Below are 7,147 nucleotides of genomic sequence, written 5' to 3' on the forward strand. Positions count from 1 at the left end.
AGAGATAGAAACATCAATGATGAGAGAGAAAATCATTGGTCAGATGCCTCCTGCATGCCCATCACAGGGGAAAGAGCCCATGACCTGGGCAGGGCATGTGTCCTGGCTGGGAATCGAACTGTGACCTCCTGGTGCATAGGTCAATGCTCAACCACTGAGCCACGCCAGCGGGCTTGTTCAAAACTTTTGAGAAAATGTTTTCTGAATAAAAATGTCTGACCAGCATGTGAACCATAGGTTATAAAGAAAAGAGGGAGTAGAAAAACACTAGCTAGGAAACCAAGACAAGCCAAAAATTAAGGTGGTGGTGGTGGCAGACATGGAAAAAAAATATAACAAAATTTTTTTTAATCTACTACACTTTTAATTGACAATGATACTAGCTTAACTTTTACCCTTAACTCCCCTCCAAACAGACAGACTTCTTTTAAGAGGAAGGAGTTCCTTACACAAAATGCTTTGTGTTCACATAAATCTGTACTATTCAAAACAAAACTCGTTCTGCTGGCAGAGATTGTGGGTTCGCAGGGACATTGAAGCTTTCATTAAAATGGAAAGCAGAGTCTTTATGTCTACAAATTACACATTCAATAGTTCCACAAATTTGGCAAAGTTCATGACAAAATCTAGGATGTTTTCATCAAATCATAGACATAAATATGGAAATCATCATCAAACTTGATGAAATAGACAGACGGTTTGGCTTCAACTTGATGAATGACCATGCCAGTTCTTTTAGAGCCATCTTCTTTGGCATATTCCACTCGTTTGCCTACCAGGCTGTCCACAACTTCTCCTGGTTCCCTTTCTGCTGGAGGTGAATCATTAGAATCAGGCATAATGTGAAGGTCAACTTCTTTATAATCATCTAAGACAGGAGTCCTCAAACTACGGCCCGCAGGCCACATGCAGCCCGCCAAAAACATTTATCCAGCCCGCCGGGTATTTTTGCCGTCGCTGCCTGTCCTGCTTAGCAGCTGACTAGTCCCGGGCCCACAGTGCGCATGTGTGGAATGTCTGCGGGACAGTGAACTGGCCCCCTGTTTAAAAACTTTGAGGACCTCTGATCTAAGCTGGTACATGTACAACATGGGTCTTTCTCATAGATGATGTAAAACCATGTGTTCATTATAAGGGCACGTGCTAAGATCATTCCCTTCCATTCGTCTTTAGAGCTATCCTCAGTCTCAAACATGTGCTCTACAGCTTTGTCAATCATTGTGTCGGCTAAGTGTACATTGCCGATTCGAGATGTTGCAACTCTATCAGGGAGGACATCCAGTGCAGAAACTCTTTCATCTTTATTAAGTTCTAGCCCATCAACACAGTCAAATCCATGGTATTTTATAAGATACAAAGAAGGGTTTACAGGTCCAGAACGGTTCCTTTCCACTGGGTGACAGGGCCACTGCCCTCCTTCCACCCATGCTGAATCTTGCAGCCTACGATGTTCTGTCGAGGCTGGGACACGGGTTTGCTCAGCCCCATGTTGCTCTGGTGTTTTTTGTGGGACATCCTTTTCTTCATCATTCTTGCAGATACACCAGCATGGCCTGCATCAGCTCTGGATAGCTGGCCAGATGTCTTCCCAAATGGGGTCGTCATTCATCTGCATTTAAGTGAGCAGCAAAGCTGCTGAACTAGGGTGAATATTCAATATGCTCCAATATGTAACTGTGAATAGAATTTCAACGTTCTTGTTAATCCATCATCGACATGCCTCTTTTACAAATTCAGCAAAAATATGTGAAATCATAAGCACTCTGTCGGCCACTGAGGCTGGTGTCCTCAGTCGGCGGTCCCCGCCATCCCACACTGTGCTCGACCTATATCAGATTTTTTAAAGAGATAAAATTGGACTTCCAGATGGAGTGGCTATTTGTAAGGAAGATGGATAGAAAGTAAATAAAAGGTAAAACCTAGAATTACACCCAAATCCTTGGCTGCCGGTAACATCTGAGATGGACAGGAGGGACAGGTGGTATAAATCAAGAGTTCTATTTTAGATATATAAATGCTCCTCAACGTACAATGGGGTTATGCAAAACATACACACACACACACACACACACACACACACACACAAACAAAACAAAAACATAGTAAGTTGAAAATGCATTTAATTAACTTAACCTACCAAGCATCATAGCCCAGCTACCTTAAATGTGCTAAGGGTAATTGCCTTCCTCTTCTTACCAGTAACAGGAGAAACAAATGGACGTTTTATAGACATGATGGGATGTCAAAATATAATATCCAAAAAACACAACACAGTACACTTGTAGAGTACCAGTGGTGTTTACCCTTGTGATCAGTTTTTACCCTCATGTTCTTGTGGCTGACTGGGAGCTGCAGCTCACTGTGCTGCCCAACTTCACAAGAATATCCAACTGCATATTGCTGGCCCAGGAAAAGATCAAAATTCAAAATCTAAAGTACAGTCTCTACTGAATGCATATGGCTTTTGCAACCATCGTAAATGAAAAAAGTCAAAAAATCCTAAATTGAACCATCATTGTAAGTTAGGGACCACCTGTATTACATTTGAGATACTTATTAGATCTCCAAGTGGGTATATTAAAAAAAAATAAAAAAACATTTTCCTGGACAGGCAGCTCAGTTGATTAGACCATGATCCTGATAGGCCAAGGCTGTGGGTTTGATCCCTGGTCAGGGCACATATGAGGATTAACCAGTGCATGCATGCACAAGCTGGACAACAATCCATTTTCCTTCTCTCTCTCCCATCCTCTCTCTCTTAAACCAATAATAACTTTAAACATTAAAAACAAACACAAAAACTTTTTTAAAGGAAAAAAGTTTGATGCACATGCCTGGGATGGAGGAGAGAAGTGGAAGCTGAAGTTATTAATTTTAGTCATTAGTTAGAGTTAGTTTATATTTAAGTCTCTAGGTCTGGATAATCTATAATAATCTATAATAATAAAAGCATAATATGCAAATTGACCAAATGGCCGAACAGCGGAACGACCTTCCGGACGAAGCTAGGGCTGCGAGGGCCAAGGCAGATGGGGCTGTGGAGGCTTACTCTTGCACAAATTTCATGCATAGGGCCTCTAGTATATCATATAGATATGAACGAAAGGAAAGAAGTTGAAAGCAGGAATATGTTTGCATCACAACATAGTATATTATAGAAATACTAGAGGCCCGGTGCACAAAATTCGTGCACGGGGGGTGGTTCCCACAGCCCGACCTGCACCCTCTCCAGTCTGGGAGCCCACAGGGAACCCTCTCCAATCCGGGAGCCCTGATGGCTTAGGCCCACTCCCTGTGGTTCCCTGCTCTCTGCAGGGCCTGGCCGCTCCATACCCACTGCTCAGAGGCTCTCCATGGCCGAGAGGCCCTCCACAGCCAGGGCGGGATGCTTGCCTCGTCGCCACAGTGACGAAGCAAGCATTCTGCCAGGCCGCTAACCCTGCCTGCTCTCAGCGGCTGTCCCCCCAGGACTCGGGGCTCCGAAGGGGTTGAGGGGACTGGGCACCGCCATCTGTGTGATGGAGTGACTGTTAATTTGCATATTACCCTTTTATTAGGTAGGATAATCCAAAATAGCATGCATCTCAAGGAGAAAGGGCAATAAATTCTTATTTCATAGAGAGATGATAGGTAGAAAGATGTATATAAATTGATGGATATATATATAATTTACATACTTATGAATGTATTAGGAATAACATAAAATGTATTTCCTACCATAAATTGTGATAAAAAAAACACTTAAAAAATTCCATGGGATGAGAAGCCAGAAAAAGACAAATAATTAGCCACAAAGGTAGAAAGAACACCATGAAAGTATATGTACAAAAGCCACGAGAAATGTTTCATGGAAAGAATGCTCACTTGTATAAAAGGTTGAGTACAATTGGGACTAATAAGTGACCACAGACTTGGCAATATGGAAGCCATTTGTTACTGACCTTGACAAAGGCAGCTTCAGTAAATGGTGGGAGTGCAAAACATTTTAGACTGAATGAGAGACTGACAAAGTAGACACAATCAATATAGACAGTAGAAGGAAAACTTCCCCAGGAATTTGAAATTTGAAAATCAATTCACTGGGTAAAAGAGCCCAATCAGAGTTCTAAAATAAACTTGCTATGATTTCCATGGGGCAGACCTGTGTCATAGATGTCTAACCCCCAAAGTCAACTGTAGTTCTGTATTTGGAGATAGGGCCTTTAAAGAGTTAATTAAGGTGAAATAAATTAATAAGGATGGGACCCTAATCCAATATAACTGCTGTCCTTATTTGAAAAGATTAGGACACAGCCACACAGAGAAAAGACCATGTGAAGACACAGGTAGGACGCAGCCATCTATAAGCCAAGGAGAGAGGCCTCAGAAGAAACTAACCCTACTGACATTTTGATCTCAGATTTCTGGCCTCCAGAACTGTGAGAAAATAAATTTCTGTTGTTTAATGTCTGTGGTATTTTGTTATGGCAGCCCTAGCAAAGTAATATAAGGCCCTAGTTTCTCCCTCAAGTGTGGGTGGATCCTCCCCCCCTCTTCACAAGCCCCAGGCCCACCCTAGTCAAAACATGAAGCTACCCCATTGCGGTAGGCAGTTAGATAAACATGAGCAGAGCAAGGATGATGGGCCAGGTACAGAAGGTCACCGGGATGGAAAGCCCTGATTGCCTAGCAACAGACAATTGTAGGGTGGGATCTCCCCCACCCTGACCCCCCAGAGTGACCTTTCCTCCCCTAGCATATCGCTGGTCATGCAGTTTGGACCCCCTGACCTTTCCACCCTAGAGATAACATCTAGGCTTCAGTTGTATTTTAGCTTGAGGCCCAGATAAGCAATAAAACCAGCCACAGTTATACTCAGGACCAGCTGCATTGAATAATGACCCCCTCCCCTACTGCCAGCCAATTAATCAGTGGAGACCACAACCCTAAAAGGGCAACCTGGAAAGCTGCTGAGATATTCTCTTGGAGCCTCACTTAAAATTTCCACCCTTAAAACCTTTAGGAGGGAGGACCTAGCTTGCTCTCCCTCCTAGAAGCCAGCCGGGCCTTTCCTTTTCCCCTCCTTTACCTCCCCCCCACCCCCCACATTGACACACAAGCTACCATTAGCTTCCTCACTCCCAAGATCCAAGGGTCCTTCCTTTATCTCTATTACAACCTCTGTGTTTTATAAATAAATGTTCTATTACAGTTTGAGTCTTGGCTCTGAATTATTTCCTACCCAGAACTCAAGTACTGAGATTGCTGAACCCAGGTCCACTCTGACCCCATGGGTCTAACATCCAGTGTCATTTCTGCCACCTACACCACCATCATTAGTTCTTCCAACAGAAAGTCTTGGATTACTTCTCCAAAGTCAAATAGCTACTGAGAGCTGAGAGTGTTACTAGAAAGAGGACCTGGCCCTGAGTGGGTCTGCCTAGGGCCAGCTGGTAGTGTGTGGCTTCTGGACTTTGTGCAGGAAAAATTTCACAACACAAGTCCAGGTGAGTTTTAGAGAATGTTTACTAAAACTGGGGACAATGAAACAAGGAAGGGCTGAGGAAATGAGACTACTTTGGCTCACTTAAGAAGTCAGGAGAAAAGGGGAATCTTGGGACAGAGTCAGGGGGTTTGCCCAGGATGAACTGCCACTGCCCATTGCTGCCCTGGTTGCAAGTCTCATGGGTTCCCTTAGAGTTTAGGAGGTGCATGCCTGTGTAGCAAGAGGAAGGGGAGGGAGGCAAAAGGCTAGGGATTCTCGTGGAGGGAGAGAACACACTGGACCTTCGTTTTGAGGGGTTTTAAAAAGGTTGGGTGTTTGGGGCCACAGGAGACCGTGGACTGTGACCCAGAGCAACCTGCGCCCACTCCATACTGGGGAGGAGCAACCTGGAACAACCCAGCTCACGCTTCACTCCACCCACAGGAAAGCAAGGACTGTGTGACCCAGAGCATCCCATGCACGATCCACCCTGAGCCCAAGGACTTGCTGCTGGGGCTACCCAGAGCAACCAAGCACATGCCCCACTCTGGGCCATAGGAGAGCGCTGCTAGGGCAGTCCGGAGCAATACAGTGTGCCCAGCCAGGGGCAACAGGACTGTGATGAAAGCGTACTGCCAGAGGGACTTAGGGCACCACCCTGCCACAAGTGCTGGGACCACACAGCGAATTGCATGCCAGAAGCCTCTGGGTCCTCACAGAAAGTCGCACACGAGAGAAACTGTGCAAGTGCTCCCACCACCCCAAGCATCTGAAGAAGACAACTGAGGGACCAGATCCATGAGAGAAGGGGATACAACTCAGAGCAGAGACAATAAAGCCTCTGGGCTAACAATATCCGGACCATTGGCCAGATAGAGTCTTCAACCTCTCAAACCTCAAACAGGGTGCCCAGGGCCAGCAAAAATGGGGAGACAAAGAACCTCCAAGGAAAGAAAAGAAAGGGAACTAAGTGAAATGGAAGCAAGCAATATGTCAGAAAAAGTATTCACAGTAAGGGTCATAAAGTTCCTTAACTGGCTAGATGAGAAAATCAATCACATATGTAAGAAGCAAGAGGAAATTAAGAATGATATAGTGGCAATAAAAAACACAATTGAAGGTTTCAAAAGTAGGCTAGAAGAAGCAGAGGACCAAATCAGCGAGTTAGAAGACAGGGCAGAAAAACAATCTGAACAGCAATTGGGGGAAAATATTTAAAAGCAGGAGGAAAGTTTGAGAGATTTGGGACAATATGAATCGAAGCAACATCCACACAATAGGTGCACCAGAAGGTAAAAAAGAGGAGCAAGGAATAGAAAACCTATTTGAAGAAATAATGACAGAAAATTTACCTTACTTGGGGAAGCAGTCACACAAGCACAGAGAGCCCCAAACAAGATGAACCCAAAAGGGCTCAGACTAAGACACAATATTATAATGGCAAACGTTAATGACTAAGAAAGAATCTTAAAGGCTGAAAGAGAGAGACAGAAAGTTACCTACAAGGAATCTCCCATTGGACTATCAAATAATTTCTCAACAGAAACACATGAGGCCAGAAGGGAATGAAATGAAGTATACAAAGTGATACAAAAGAAGGGACTGAATCCAAGAATACTCTATCCAGCAAGGCTATGAATCAAAATTGAAGATGAAATCAGGAGCTTCGCAGACAAAAAAAGG

General features: G+C 44.2%; 1 protein-coding gene and 1 pseudogene across 1 annotated transcript in view; both read right to left on the reverse strand.

Annotated features, from left to right (window-relative positions):
• The window catches only part of SMIM13 (small integral membrane protein 13), a 31,925-nt gene that overhangs the window by 20,096 nt on the left and 4,682 nt on the right, over window positions 1–7,147 (reverse strand). The gene's annotated exons all lie outside the window — the stretch shown is intronic.
• On the reverse strand, window positions 318–1,820 carry LOC102757442 (annotated as a pseudogene).

This window comes from Myotis davidii, unplaced genomic scaffold, assembly GCF_000327345.1.
Source record: "Myotis davidii unplaced genomic scaffold, ASM32734v1 scaffold62, whole genome shotgun sequence".
NCBI classification, from domain to species: domain Eukaryota; kingdom Metazoa; phylum Chordata; class Mammalia; order Chiroptera; family Vespertilionidae; genus Myotis; species Myotis davidii.